Source organism: Schistocerca nitens, chromosome 1 (assembly GCF_023898315.1).
Source record: "Schistocerca nitens isolate TAMUIC-IGC-003100 chromosome 1, iqSchNite1.1, whole genome shotgun sequence".
Taxonomy (NCBI): domain Eukaryota; kingdom Metazoa; phylum Arthropoda; class Insecta; order Orthoptera; family Acrididae; genus Schistocerca; species Schistocerca nitens.
Window position 1 is genome coordinate 735,833,105 of NC_064614.1, and position 16,018 is coordinate 735,849,122.

The 16,018-nt window shown below is 43.2% G+C and overlaps 1 protein-coding gene across 2 annotated transcripts in view; it reads right to left on the reverse strand.

The window, feature by feature from the left end:
- Positions 1-6,597: 6,597 nt before the first annotated feature.
- The window catches only part of LOC126260187 (uncharacterized), a 196,451-nt gene continuing 187,030 nt past the window's right edge, over positions 6,598-16,018 (reverse strand). Inside the window, exon 8 of one of the 2 annotated variants that reach the window (XR_007546622.1) lies at positions 6,598-6,610. The gene's annotated coding sequence lies outside the window, so the exon portion shown is untranslated. Of the gene's footprint in view, positions 6,611-6,736; positions 6,750-16,018 lie in introns of those variants that run through there. The other variant, XR_007546623.1, reaches the window with a different exon arrangement.

Genomic DNA, 16,018 nt, shown 5'->3' on the forward strand with positions numbered 1-16,018 from the left:
CGGCACCTGCTTCAAAAAACTTTTCAATACTTAAGTTCTGTGCTTCACATCTCTTTTTAAATTCTAACTCTTGTCTAAGGTAAATACTGACTCCACCACCTTTTGCAATTTTCCTACTATAATTATTTGCCAGTTTAAATGGATTAATATGAATACTACTAATTTCTTGGTCCTTACACCAATGTTCAGTAATACACAAGACATCAGGTTGGGTGTTACTTACTGCTATTTCAAGTTCACAATATTTGTTCTTGAGGCACTGCACATTTAGAGTCATAATCTTTAGAACAGGGGAGTGAGCACTGGTGGTATTTCTCCCTTCGTTTAACACTGTTATCTTGGAGATTTCATTATGGCTGGATACCAAAAATCCTGTTGTACCACAGGTTTCTTGTTTCTGTTGCTTTTCCTACTTGAAGTGGATGATGCTGATTGATTGTTTATACTAGCTGTGACAGTTGATGACATTTTAATATTTACAATAGCAGATGATGATGTTTTTAGTGCTTCAGCAAATGTTGCTCTTGTTAAGGTTTTCATTTCTTCTGCTTCTGCCCTCATTTGGAGTGGGATTTTAGGGAACTTTTCTACTGTTATGCGGCTTATTTCTTCTAGTATCTTTTCACCCATCATCTTTTTTCCATAATAGTTCCTGTGTTGTCCATGCCTCGTGAAATGATTTCTCACTGAGCTGTTTGCATCCACAAAAGTTGCACACTTAAAAGCACAGCAGATCTTCCTGAATTTATTATTTGTTGACTTTATTTCTTTGTTTACACATGATTCCTCGATTAGATCATGTCTATGTGGCACACTTACAACGAGAACCTTTAAATTTAGATCTGACAGCTTTTTTAGAGTTGTTTGAAGTGCCCTTGTCGCTAGTTGGCTTTCATCTTAATATATGTCATTTGCTCCACCTATTAGCACACAGCATGTTCCAGTCTTAACTAAGTTTTCACAATTATTTACTATTTCATTAAGGGGAGCACCAGGTTTGACAATGGCTGTTACTCTGAATTGCGACTGCCGATCATTTATTATTTGTGCCACACCCTTTGCATGACTATCACCTAATACACAGACTTGATATTTGTTGTTCTCCAGGTGCCCTCGTTCTGTCTTTTTTATAGCACACTTTGGAGAAACATTGCTCTTGTTAGAACACACAGATGATCTAGATTCACTTTCACATGTCTTATTTTTTGAGTTCACATTTCGTCCTGTTGTGTCTTTATTACCCGTTTTTCTTTGCACTCTATTTACTGACGATGTCAAACGGCCTAAAAGATTTCGTTTACTACTAGCAGAAGTTTTATTTGAAACGAAAATTGCTGGTATGTTTTCATTACACTCGTTTTTTAAATCGTCATAATTCCGCTGCTTTATCAGTTCCTCTAACTTATTTACGTAACGATTTGCAAGCACAAGGTCTTGCTGAAGTGATGTGATAACACTTTCTTCTATGCAGTTATCGTATCTTGACAAAGCTACCGTTAGTAGATCGCAGCATTCCATGCCACAGTCACATTTCGCGTCCCATTCTTCCGTTCCCGCGAAACACTTTGTATGAATCCATTTTTGCAACACTGCACATAACTTGATACCTTTCGCGATGTAGTTATTGCACTTTATACAATTTATACTCAATATGTAGCCATTTACCGTGGAACTATTTATACACACTTCGACACGCGACGCCATTGGAAGATATCCAATAAGTTGAGGGGCACAAAAGAGAAGCAGTGATCGAGAAGGGAGGGAGACAGGGTTGTAGCCTATCTCCGATGTTATTTAATGTGTATATTGAACAAGCAGTAAAGGAAACCAGAGAAAAATTTGGAGTAGGACTTAAAATACATGGAGAAGAAATAAAAACTTTGAGGTTTGCTGCTGACATTGTAATTCTGTCAGAGATAGAAAAATACCTGGAAGCACAGTTGAACAGAATGGGCAGTGTCTTGAAAGGAGGGTATATGATGTACATCAACAAAAGCAAAATGAGGATAATGGAATGTAGTTGAATTAAATCAGGTGATGCTGAGGGAATTTGATTAGGAAACCAGCCACTTAAAGTAGTAGATGAGTTTTGCTATTCAGGGACCAAAATACCTGATGATGATCGAAGTAGAGAGGATATAAAATGTAGACTGGCTATGGCAAGGAAAGCATTTCTGAAGAAGAGAAATTTGTTAACATCAAGTATCGATTTAAGTGTCAGGAAGTCTTTTCTGAAAGTGTTTGTGTGAAACAAGGACAATAAATATTTTAGACAAGAAGAGAATAGAAGCATTTGAAATGTGATGCTGCAGAAGAATGCAGAAGATTAGATGGATAGATCACATAACTAATGAGGAGGTACTGAATATAATTGGGGAGAAGGTTATTTTGTGGCACAACTTGACTAGAAGAAGGGATCGGTTGGCAGGACACATTCCTAGGTATCAGGTGATCATCAATTTAGCATTGGAGGGAAGCACAGAGAGTAAAAATCATAGAGGGACACCAAGGCAAGAGTACACTCAATAAATCCAGGAGGATGTAGGTTGCAGAAGTTACTCAGAGATGAAATAGCTTCCACAGGATAGAATAGCATGGAGAGCTGCATCAAACCAGTCTCTGGACTGAAGACCACAACAACAACAACAGTATGACAGCAGGGCAGCTCAGCATAGGCAAGGTAAAAGTGGCTCACACGAATGACAAAGAGAGTCTCTCTCTGACTCAGTTTTGCAGGTGGACTGAGGAGCAATGTTGACTATGTGTAGGCATGGAGTCAGCTTGTGTGGCAGATTGGAATTAGTGCATGGGGCACAATGGAATGTAACGTGCCTACAGTTGTTCAGATATTGTGTAGAGGTGGACTATATAAAAGATTTTTCTGATGTCAGCATTACTTAACTGTATTAACCATTTGATTGGACCATGTTGCTATATCTAGATACATTGGACTCCTTTTTCAAAGATGTCAAGTCCATGCCAGCTGGAAATTTCAAACACCAGTCACCACAAATAAATTCACGTGCTGTTTCTTTACACACATGTACTTCACCTGTGTTGTGTACATTCCATGTTACAGGATATGATTTAACAAAGTACACTATACATATTAGCCTTCCCATTTTCATTCTGTATGTTCTCTGTGAGTTTCCCCTTGACAGGTGATGTCATGACTATTGTCTTATATAGTGGAGTTCTGTGGTCTGCAGTGAATCTCCGCAGTGGGGCAGCATTCTCATGCAATAACTGCCCCGAATAGCATGTGTCTCCATGTGCAGGAATCCAAGTGTCCATCATCCCTGCCTTGCAGATAGGCTGCATCACTCTCATGACATACACGAAAAGAAAAACCAAAACATTTTCTGTATAATATGTGGTTCAAAACAAACACTTATTTACCGAAATAACAAAATGCTTGCTCAATGTCATGACTGTCCTTGGTCAGCTAGAGAGACAAAGGGAATAATACACCACTTTCTCCAAAATGATATTTACCCCTCAACAGCAGCATCTTCAAAGTTCAAAAGTCACCAGTGGGTGCCCTTAGTGTATGTGGTGATGCAGACTTAAACTGTATTTTGTATTATGAGTTACATACCTGGAACAAACAGTGTGTAAATCAAGGAACATTCTATGACAGAGAGCAACCAAATGAGGCAGTGCAGTTGTTAAGATACTGACCTCAAGCTCGGGTGGATGGATTTTCTCTGTCAGACCATCGTAATTTGGGCTTTCCACAGTTTTCCTAAATTGCTTAGTCAAATGTGGAAATGGTTCCTTAATCAAGACTATGGCCAGACACCTGTCCTATCCTCATAAAGTATGTTATGGGTTCTGTGTATTATATATTTTGAGTTATTGATTTGCATTTTATTTGCTTGACAATTCATTACTCATTGTAAAATGATCCTTAGATAAATAAAGATAAATATAAGAAATAAATATACGTATGTAGTTTCTTTTGTGTTGCAGCTGGTTAATACACTCCTGGAAATGGAAAAAAGAACACATTGACACCGGTGTGTCAGACCCACCATACTTGCTCCGGACACTGCGAGAGGGCTGTACAAGCAATGATCACACGCACGGCACAGTGGACACACCAGGAACCGCGGTGTTGGCCGTCGAATGGCGCTAGCTGCGCAGCATTTGTGCACCGCCGCCGTCAGTGTCAGCCAGTTTGCCGTGGCATACGGAGCTCCATCGCAGTCTTTAACACTGGTAGCATGCCGCGACAGCGTGGACGTGAACCGTATGTGCCGTTGACGGACTTTGAGCGAGGGCGTATAGTGGGCATGCGGGAGGCCGGGTGGACGTACCGCCGAATTGCTCAACACGTGGGGCGTGAGGTCTCCACAGTACATCGATGTTGTCGCCAGTGGTCGGCGGAAGGTGCATGTGCCCGTCGACCTGGGACCGGACCGCAGCGACGCACGGATGCACGCCAAGACCGTAGGATCCTACGCAGTGCCGTAGGGGACCGCACCGCCACTTCCCAGCAAATTAGGGACACTGTTGCTCCTGGGGTATCGGCGAGGACCATTCGCAACCGTCTCCATGAAGCTGGGCTACGGTCCCGCACACCGTTAGGCCGTCTTCCGCTCACGCCCCAACATCGTGCAGCCCGCCTCCAGTGGTGTCGCGACAGGCGTGAATGGAGGGACGAATGGAGACGTGTCGTCTTCAGCGATGAGAGTCGCTTCTGCCTTGGTGCCAATGATGGTCGTATGCGTGTTTGGCGCCGTGCAGGTGAGCGCCACAATCAGGACTGAATACGACCGAGGCACACAGGGCCAACACCCGGCATCATGGTGTGGGGAGCGATCTCCTACACTGGCCGTACACCACTGGTGATCGTCGAGGGGACACTGAATAGTGCACGGTACATCCAAACCATCATCGAACCCATCGTTCTATCATTCCTAGACCGGCAAGGGACCTTGCTGTTCCAACAGGACAATGCACGTCCGCATGTATCCCGTGCCACCCAACGTGCTCTAGAAGGTGTAAGTCAACTACCCTGGCCAGCAAGATCTCCGGATCTGTCCCCCATTGAGCATGTTTGGGACTGGATGAAGCGTCGTCTCACGCGGTTTGCACGTCCAGCACGAACGCTGGTCCAACTGAGGCGCCAGGTGGAAATGGCATGGCAAGCCGTTCCACAGGATTACATCCTGCATCTCTACGATCGTCTCCATGGGAGAATAGCAGCCTGCACTGCTGCGAAAGGTGGATATACACTGTACTAGTGCCGACATTGTGCATGCTCTGTTGCCTGTGTCTATGTGCCTGTGGTTCTGTCAGTGTGATCATGTGATGTATCTGACCCCAGGAATGTGTCAATAAAGTTTCCCCTTCCTGGGACAATGAATTCACGGTGTTCTTATTTCAATTTCCAGGAGTGTATATTCAACCTATTTAAGTTTTAATTTATTTTAAACTAGGAAATTAAATACATTTTTCTCTGTACTTGTTCTCAGTGTCAAGCTCTGATCACTGTGAAGCAATGTACTATGTTTGTAATAGTTTGAGATGTGTTTTCACAACACTATAAGTAAAACTTTTTGTTGTAAATTATCTAATGTCAACCCAGTTATTGTCTCAATGCATTTTCATGTACTTTATGTAACCATACATTTTGAGACTAATATTGCAATTTTACAGACTTCTTGGAGTTTGTTAGATGTAGTTTTTTTTGTCTAAGAAGAAGTGAGCGCCCAGTCAGAACCTTAAAGAATGCTGCATAAATCCAAAGAAAGATGGATGGAGCTATGAGTGCTGCATAAAAATGTTCTACAGTGTGAATCTCTTAAAATGATCACTGAATTTTCTTACACAGCTGAAATATTAACTATACCAGGTTAATTCTTTAATTACAATAACACTTGCATATCTAGGAGGAATTTTTACTATGGAGTAGATCATATACTATTATGGAACTTACCGAAAGTTACAGCTGTGTCCTGAACCCAGACTTCAACTAAGACCTTGTCATTTGTGGACATAGTTTTGCTGTGCAGCAGGCAGCTTCAGTCTCCCAGCATCTGTCACCCAGTTATCGAAGTCCACTGAAGCTCACAAGCATGCTCACTGGACTACCACCACTGTGAGAAAGGATATGGTAGCCTACAGGTTCTTCTTAGAATGAATACTTCCTTCTTGAATACAGTTGATGCTGCTGCAATGTCCCCTAGAACGCTTAAATTGTGTAGGGCATGTGCCTTCCAATTTAAATTTTTGTCTAGTTGTAGGCCTAAAAACTTCACCTTGACTACTTCATTATTTTTCTGCCCATTAGAAGCTCCATTTATTCCAACAACTTCTAACTGCATCTGTCTTTGTTGCATTCAATATCAGTTCATTTGAATGAAAACAGGAAAAAGTACACCCCCCGCACACACACACACACACACTCACATACCCTGTACAAGAAGGATTGAAAAATATTTTAAATAAATGGAAGACTTTTATTACATTCACTTAGCTGTCACAACTATATGTGAAAACTCAAAATTAAGTGGTTAGAGCTAAAAAGAACTCAGTGGGATTTTGGACATTGTTTGTTCCCCTTGAGAGAATCAATATCTGGATTAAAATGGTTAATTTTAGCCTCAAATCGCTATATATGTTCAGTCTATTCCTATACTTATTTCTGAAAAAAGTAAAGTTGTAAAGGCTTGTTCACACAGATAAACTTTCAAAAAGCCCACCAAGCAATCAATATCTGGATTAAAATGGTTAATTTTAGCCTCAAATCGCTATATATGTTCAGTCTATTCCTATACTTATTTCTGAAAAAAGTAAAGTTGTAAAGGCTGGTTCACACAGATAAACTTTCAAAAAGCCCACCAAGTATCTCAGTATAATTTTGGCAATTGTTGGATACTCTTTCTGAAGACTTACCCAGAACGAGTCGATCTGTAAATAAATCCTGACAGTATGTCATGGCTTGACAGCCACTGAACTTTGCAGTGAAGTAGAAGCTGTGTGTGTTCATGGCCCAATTCATCAAGCAAAACACCAAACAGTTTTCAAGTTTTTAAGCTTGCTTTAATCAAGTTGACAATCTATACTGCACTCTCAGGCTCTGTTTGGGACACTCGTCCAAATCTTTAACTACAAGAGCCTCTTTGTATATGGTGCAATGTGTCCATTGAACCAAGGATACAACTGATCTAACCTTGGTGACTAATGGTATGAAACCAGACAGCATGTGCCCTCATCAGTTGTCAAACCTACACTATATGACCATTCTACTACACTCCTGGAAACGGAAAAAAGAACACATTGACACCGGTGTGTCAGACCCACCATACTTGCTCCGGATACTGCAAGAGGGCTGTACAAGCAATGATCACACGCACGGCACAGCGGACACACCAGAAACCGCGGTGCTGGCCGTCGAATGGTGCTAGCTGCACAGCGTTTGTGCACCGCCGCCGTCAGTGTCAGCCAGTTTGCCGTGGCATACGGAGCTCCATCGCAGTCTTTAACACTGGTAGCATGCCGCAACAGCGTGGACGTGAACCGTATGTGCAGTTGACGGACTTTGAGCGAGGGCATATAGTGGGCATGCGGGAGGCCGGGTGGACGTACCGCCGAATTGCTCAACACGTGGGGCATGAGGTCTCCACAGTACATCGATGTTGTCGCCAGTGGTCGGCAGAAGGTGCGCGTGCCCGTCGACCTGGGACCGGACCGCAGCGACGCACGGATGCACGCCAAGACCGTAGGATCCTACGCAGTGCCGTAGGGGACCGCACCGCCACTTCCCAGCAAATTAGGGACACTGTTGCTCCTGGGGTATCAGCGAGGACCATTCGCAACCGTCTCCATGAAGCTGGGCTACGGTCCCGCACACCGTTAGGCCGTCTTCCGCTCACGCCCCAACATCGTGCAGCCCGCCTCCAGTGGTGTCGCGACAGGCGTGAATGGAGGGACGAATGGAGACATGTCGTCTTCAGCGATGAGAGTCGCTTCTGCCTTGGTGCCAATGATGGTCGTATGCGTGTTTGGCGCCACGCAGGTGAGCGCCATAATCAGGACTGCATACGACCGAGGCACACAGGGCCAACACCCGGCATCATGGTGTGGGGAGCGATCTCCTACACTGGCCGTACACCACTGGTGATCGTCGAGGGGACACTGAATAGTGCACGGTACATCCAAACCGTCATCCAACCCATCGTTCTACCATTCCTAGACCGGCAAGGGAACTTGCTGTTCCAACAGGACAATGCACGTCCGCATGTATCCCGTGCCACCCAACGTGCTCTAGAAGGTGTAAGTCAACTACCCTGGCCAGCAAGATCTCCGGATCTGTCCCCCATTGAGCATGTTTGGGACTGGATGAAGCGTCGTCTCACGTGGTCTGCACGTCCAGCACGAACGCTGGTCCAACTGAGGCGCCAGGTGGAAATGGCATGGCAAGCCGTTCCACAGGACTACATCCAGCATCTCTACGATCGTCTCCATGGGAGAATAGCAGCCTGCATTGCTGCGAAAGGTGGATATACACTGTACTAGTGCCGACATTGTGCATGCTCTGTTGCCTGTGTCTATGTGCCTGTGGTTCTGTCAGTGTGATCATGTGATGTATCTGACCCCAGGAATGTGTCAATAAAGTTTCCCCTTCCTGGGACAATGAATTCACGGTGTTCTTATTTCAATTTCCAGGAGTGTATATGTTATTTCGTAAATTTGTCAACAGATTTAAAAACCTCTTCACCAGTTGCTTTCATTGCAAAACAACAGTTGTTCTTCGGTATTGCCAGTCAACTTGTAATGATAAAAAGCAAGTAAATTAGCCTCTCCAGTAACATCTGGAGTCCATCAAACTGTGGCATAAAATATTCTTCTATGTTTTCTGACATTTCTTCAACTCTTCTCTTCACAGGTGTCTTTAATAATGGAATGTCATCTAATTTTTGTGTACATTTTTCACCAAACAAAGCATTATTTATTAGTTTTTCTGCAGATATATTAAGTTCTGCTCCCACAGTGCAAGCTGATGCTTCTTTGCAATTAACAAAAGTAGCTTATAACAAACTCTGGTACTTAGTATGCTCTGCTCTGAACACATTTCCTTGGTGGATTTAGTAATAGAAGAATTTCTTTTCTTGACTTGAAAAAAATACAGACTTCCCTACACATTCAAGATGTTTAGTTGATAAATGCCTCACAAGTTCTAATAGTTTGATGCATTTGTTGGATAATATTTTTAAAAAAATCTCTCTCTCTCTCTCTCTCTCTCTCTCTCTCTCTCTCACACACACACACACACACACAGACACACACACACTGAAACACACTTACAGAATATGATGTGACAGTTTCTTCACCACTTCGTTGCCTTGTCTTGCCACAAGATTGCATATAAGAAAAGCACCCATAATGGCATGAAGTAGCTTTAACAGACAGCAGACACAACCCTACCATACAACACACAGTCACTGATTGATGGATAGATTTACAAACATAAGTTTGACTGACTCATGATTCCACTGATATCATTGAAAGTACTGTTCTACGAAATTAAATAACAGTGTTTGCACTTGTCCTTCGCATGATCATCATCCTGAAAATTGTTCTCTCACTGTCTCTGTATCTACACATCTTTCAGTCTCTCATTGTATCTGGATATTAAATGAAGAAATCTGAGCGAGTCTTTCCTGTGAATAACTGTGACCAAGAAACTCAACAAATTATGATTGCCTTATGGCATGTTACAAGGCCCCCCAAATTCTTTATTCTGTTCTCAGTATTGGTTGAGTTATTATAGATCATGCATATTACTCAGTCAACTTTTCCACTTCTTCACACAAATTGAATGTTCTGCTGACTCCAAACTGTACTGTGTAACTTGGTAGTGTGTAACATAACTAAGTTGTAATTGAGTTTCTGACTACGGAAGAGTTTGTCTACACATAGAACACTCTATCCTTCAGCTTGACAATGTCAGACCACACACGAGGACTGTGACATCAGAAAAAGTCTGAAACCTTAGATTCACTGTCATTGATCATCCTTCATACAGTCATGAATTGGCCCTATCCAATTTTTATATGCTTCCAAAATTTAAAGAACACCTTTGAGGACTTTACTTTGATAGTGAAAAATGGTGCAAGCAGAGATGAAATTGTGACTCTGTCAAAGTCAAAAATTCTACAGTGAGGTTATCAACAAACTGGTCTCTCGCTGGGAGAAATGTGTTCATCATCTGGGTGACTATAGTGACAAATAAATATGTAGACATGAAGATGAAACATGTACAATGTTCATAACATTTTTATTAAAAATACTTTAGAAGTTTTCACATAAAAAATTCAGAGGCTTTACTTTTCAGCATGCACACACATGTATTTATGCCATGAGCAGTTATCCGAGGCTGTGCACCAGCCCTGTAGTGCAATCTGAAAGAGAGCATACTTCCAGCTGTTGGATGGTACATGATCTTTGTAATTTTCAGCAGTTAAAAAAAACTGGCAGCCCATCTTAACAACTCTTTTTTATGTACGCTTCATGCGAAAAAAAATCTGGGCAGATTTCAGCATGATACAGAAGACCATTCCATTGTGAGTGATACAGGATAGCAATATGACATTTGAACTCATATTTCATCCTGTAACTGCTGATCTTGACAAATAAGGGATGAAATCCCAGAAACTCCCAATAATTTTGATCTTGTTTTCAGCTCTAGATCAGCATTCATGACTCAGTGCCACACTACCCACAGCTCTCAAATGCACCCTGGCCCATGGTTTGGGAACCACTGTTCTGTAGTATTTTGTACACTATCTGTTTTTTTCTGTGACATAATTTTTAATTAGGAATGAGACATAATCTGTGAATAAGACTGAATAAACATCAATATTTAATGGAAAGTTATTTGCACACAACAGAAACAGAGTCATACCCAGAATCAAACTGTGTTGGACCCCTTGGCAAATTGTCTTTCAGTCCAAGATATAAATGCTTAGATTTGCTACTAAAGTTATGCTTTTTTTCCTTTCATTCAAATGTGAAGTGGACCACAATGCACTGCCCTTGACATCATATTTCTATTGTTTGTAAAGATGTAGTGCATGAGTTACTGAACTGATGAGCTTTTGTCAATTCACAGAAAACTCCTGTGACTTCTCTACCCTTGTCTAATGAGGAGATTAATCACTGGAATCACTGTGTTGTAGTACCAGCAACATTAGGAAAAGATTAGATTGCTACTCACTGTAGAAATGTCCTGTTGAGTGGCACATCAAATAGAATGTTACACATTATAGCTTTTGACCAAAGTCTTATTTTTAAATAAAAAAAAAAAACAACAACAACAACCAACCACACATTTACACAAGCAAGCACACTTCATGCACACAGTTCCAACTGGCATGCCATTATTGTGTGAATAGTAATGTGGAGTGGGGCATGGAAAGAGGAAGGATAGTAGGGTACAGGTAGGGAGAGAGAAGAGCACTGTCTGGTGGGATGTGCAGGAACTAGATGGTGGCCTCGCAAGACTACCAGGCACAGCATCAGGAGGTGGGCTTTGAGGGAGAAATGGAGAGGAGAAATGGAGAGGAGCAGGGAAGGGCAAAGAACAGGTAGATATATTGGCAGAAGCACCACACAATGAGGGTTAAGGATTGTTAAATGGGAGAAGATGGTAGGACAGAGGGGGCAGGAACTGTTGGGTGGTGTATTTGGGGACAGTAGGTTATTGTAGGTTGATGTCAGGCAGAGATTGTGTTCGAAGGATAGCTCCCATCTGTGCATTTCACAAAAGCTGGTGGTGGGGTAAAGGATCCAGATGGCCCTGGTTGTGAACAGCCATTGAAATCAAGCATGTTACGGTCAGCTGCATGCTATAGGGTTTTTAAATTTGCTGCTGGCCACAGTTTGGTGGACAGCTGGTTGGTAGTCATACCAACATAAAAAGGTGTGCAGTAGTTGCAACAGAGGTGGTACATGACATGACTGCTTTCACTAGTGGCCCAGTCTTTGATGGGGTAAGATAAGCCTATAACCCAGTGACAGGACTTAAAAAAGAAGTGCTGGTTGGGTTGATTGGGTAGGTCTTGGACCGTAGTCTTCCACAGTGGTTGGATACCTGTGGCAAGAGGTTGGGATTGGGAGTGGCTTAGGGATGGACTACTATGTTGTAGAGGTTGGGTGGCTGATGGAACACCACTTTAGGGAGGGGCGGGAAGGATGTTGGGTAGGATGTCCATCATTTCAGGGCATGATGGCAGAAAATCAAAACTCTGATAGAGGATGCTGTTCAGTGTTCCAGTATTATGTGACAAAAGGGACATTCTTTTGTAGCTGGCTCCTTGGGGTGGTGAGAGGATTGGGTGTGTGTAGGCAAATGACACAGGATATCTATCTGTGGGCTAGATCTGGGCAATAGTGCCTATCTGTGCAGGCCTTGCTGAGACTTTCAGCATACTGGGAAGCGAATTCTTGTCATTGAAGATATGCCATCCCAGAGTGTCCTGACTGTATGGGAGGGACTCCTTGGTGTGGAAGGAATGGCAGCTGTCAAAATGCAACTACTGTTGGTGGTCGGTGGGTTTAGTTTGGACAGAGGTGTGGATGGAGCCATCAGAGAGGAGAAGGTCAAAGTCCAAGGAGGTCATATTCTAGGTTGAGGAGTACCAGGTGAGATGGATAGGAGAAAAGGTGTTGAGGTAATGAAGGAATGAAGATAGCATGGCTTGTTCCTGAGTCCAGGTCATGAAGATATCATTAATGAACCTGAATGAGTCCAGGGCTTCAAAGCTTTGGGAGCCTCGGAAGGTCTTCTCTAAGTGGCCCATAAACAGGCTGACATAGTAGGGTGCCACATGAGTGTCTGTGGCTGCGCCACAGATTTCTTTGTATACATTTCCTTAAAAGAAGAAGTAGTTATGTGTTAGGAGAGAGATTTTTGGTGTATGATGAGTAAAGTAGTGAGTTTAGAGTCTGAGGAATGTTGAGAAAGGTAGTGTTCAGTTGCAGCAAGACCATCAACTTAAGAGATGTTGGTGTTTAGGGAAGTGGCATCAACAAGGAGACAGAGGGGTACGGATAATGGAGAGTTGGTGAAGGAAATTGTAGTCTTGTACCACAAGAGAGCAAGGGAGAGGATGTTGTTATGGGTGGCTGGTATCCTCTTTCACAACTCAAATGCACACTTGGATTAATACGGTTTTTTATTTACATAAACTGGAAGTTTTACTTAACTTGAATAGAGTCCATGTTTGTGGTACAAGCACATCAGTAATAGTCCTGCTATACTCACTAATCTGGTCCCTATGTACTGTCATAGCCTGTGATAAACTAAACCTCCTCTGTGAGTATACGGACAGATCAAAAAACTGAATGATTGAGTGAGGGAGTGAGGCCTTCCGGTCAGAGGCAGTGGCCTAGATATATACTGTCAAGAGGGTGTTGGCATTGTGTTGCTTGTGGATGCATCTCTGGCCTCTCTCATGATAGCTGCACTTGATCCTGTGCATACTAATCGATCTATGCACTTCATCTTTGTCGACCTGTGTGCTGGTGACAGCTTACACCAGCACATTCCTCCCCCCGAATTGCCACACCGTTGTTATGTAGGGAGGATATGAACGACAACGGGTGGGGGTTGGGGGGGGGGGGGAGGGAAGGCAGGATGCTGGATGTAGAGATGAGCCATGAGCCATGACTGTGGAGGATGGCATACTCCTGACCGTACTGCACATTCTGGCTTGTGAGGCAACAGGAACGTCCTTTGGGAAACTGCTCCTGTGGCACATGTCCAGACCTGAGGGCATGTCCTGGGGTTATGATGGCAACGGCGATGATGGGTCCATGTCCATCAGGTTGGCAAGTGAGGATGGTGGGGGCGAGGACCCATCATCCATCTGCTCCTCCTGGGGTGTGCTGGTGGCACTAGCGGGCAGCTGCAAAGGCCTCACAGACCTGTGAAGCTGTGACTCTGGGGGAAGAAAAGCAGCAGAATAATGGGGCAAAACACACTCATGAATTTGGTTCTGGTAGTGCAGCTGAAAACCATCAGGACCTGCAAATAAGAACATAAAAGAGCCAATGTGTTCCTGGATCGCACCTCTTTCCCAGTGCCCATGGTTGCCATAAACCCTGAGAAGAACAAGATCATGCTGCGCAAAGCGATACTTGCAGACCATTGGTGGCTGTGGATGCTGTGATGAGTGTAGGAAATGTAGCAGCATCCAAAGGAGGCACCCATGCAGAAGTTCCACTGGTGATGATCTGTCTCGTGGTTGGGAGTGATAGGAGGTGAGAAAGAGTTGTGGTGCCTGTTCCCATGTGTGTCTAGTGTGAAGCTTAGCAATCTGCTATTTAAAAGTGCGTATGAAGTGTTCTGCTTCTCCGTTGGACTGGGGGTGAACTGGAGCACTTGTTGGATGACAAATCCCATTTTGTTCACAAAGCTGTTCAAAATCATGTGAAGTGAACTGTGGTCTGTTGTCCAACACAAGTACTTCTGGCAAACTTTCTATGCAAAATATAGAGGACAATGCTTGAATGGTGCTATGTGAGAGGGCAGAGTTCATAGTTACTGCAAATGGAAACTTGCTAAAAGAGTCTGCCGCAATAAGCCAATGACTGTTCCAGAATGGTCTCACAAAGTCTGTGTGTACTTGTTCCCATGGGGATTAAGTGTTAGGCCAAGCTGAGATTGTCTGTGGTGGAGCAGATTGGTTTTTGATACATGCGTGACACTGTGACATAATCTGTTCAATATAGACATCCATGTCATGCCAAGTACAGTGCCAGTGCACTAACTGTTTAGTGTGAACAATTCCCCAATGTTGTTAGTGAAGCAGCTGTAAAATACCCTTTTGCAACGCTGTGGGAATGAGCACAGGCTTTGAACTAGAATCACACCCTATTGAACTGAACAGTTATGCCAACAAGCAAGCAAAGTATCAGTGCATTACTGAGTTCTGAATACTGTTCAATGAACAAGACCAAAACGTGTGAATGTAATGCAACAAAATCTTGAGATCTGGGTCTGTTTCCGTGGCCTGTGCAATTTTTCTGTAATGCATGGGAAAAGATTCCAGCAATTCAGAGTCCTGCACATCAATTTGGGAAACAAGATGTGGTGATGCATCAAAATCAGAGCCTGGGCCAATTGGAAGGCAAGATAGGGCCAAGATAGACCAAGCTTTGCCGTACGTCTGTACACAATTTCATACTGATACTGCAAAAGTAACAAAGAGCTGCATGGGGTAGCTGTGCAGTCTCAGGTGCCTTGTCATGGCTCGCTTGGCTTCCGCCTGTTGGAGTTTCAAGTCCTCCCCAGGTATGGGTGTGAGTGTTGTCCTTAGCATAAGTTAGTTTAAGTTGGATTAAACAGTGTGTAACCTAAGGGACTGATGACCTCAGCAGTTTGGACTCGTAAGACCTTACCAAAAATTTCCATTATCCAGCAACAAAGCCCAACATTGCAATTTTTGAGCAGTGTGTATACGAACTGGCTTTGACAAAATGACTCCAGAGAGTTTTGATCTGTCACTAAAAAGAACTTACAATGATACAAATAGGGATGGAATTTGGTTACACCATAGACAACAGTGAGAGCCTCTTTCTCTATTTGAGAATAATTGCACAGAATTTCAACTTTGAGGCAAAAGCTATGGATCTGTCTTGTGCACCAATTCTGTGCAAAAGCACAGCACTGATTCCACAGGAAGAAGTGTCAACTTACAAAACTGCTGGCTTGGCATGGTCAAGATGCACTAAACATCTGTCACTAAGCAAAGCATTTTTGAGTTCCAGAAATGTGTCTTGACAGTCTTTGGTCCACACAAAAGGTATATTTCTGCAATGCAAGTGATGCAATGGACCTGCTATCTGAGTGGCATTGATTTTGAAACAAATGTAGTATGTCATCTTGCCTAGTACTGACTACAGTCCAGCCACATTGCGAGGACTAGGCAGGTCACAGATTGCAAGCAAATGAGACTGGATGGAGTGCACACCCTGACTGTTTATCACATGACCTAAGTACTGT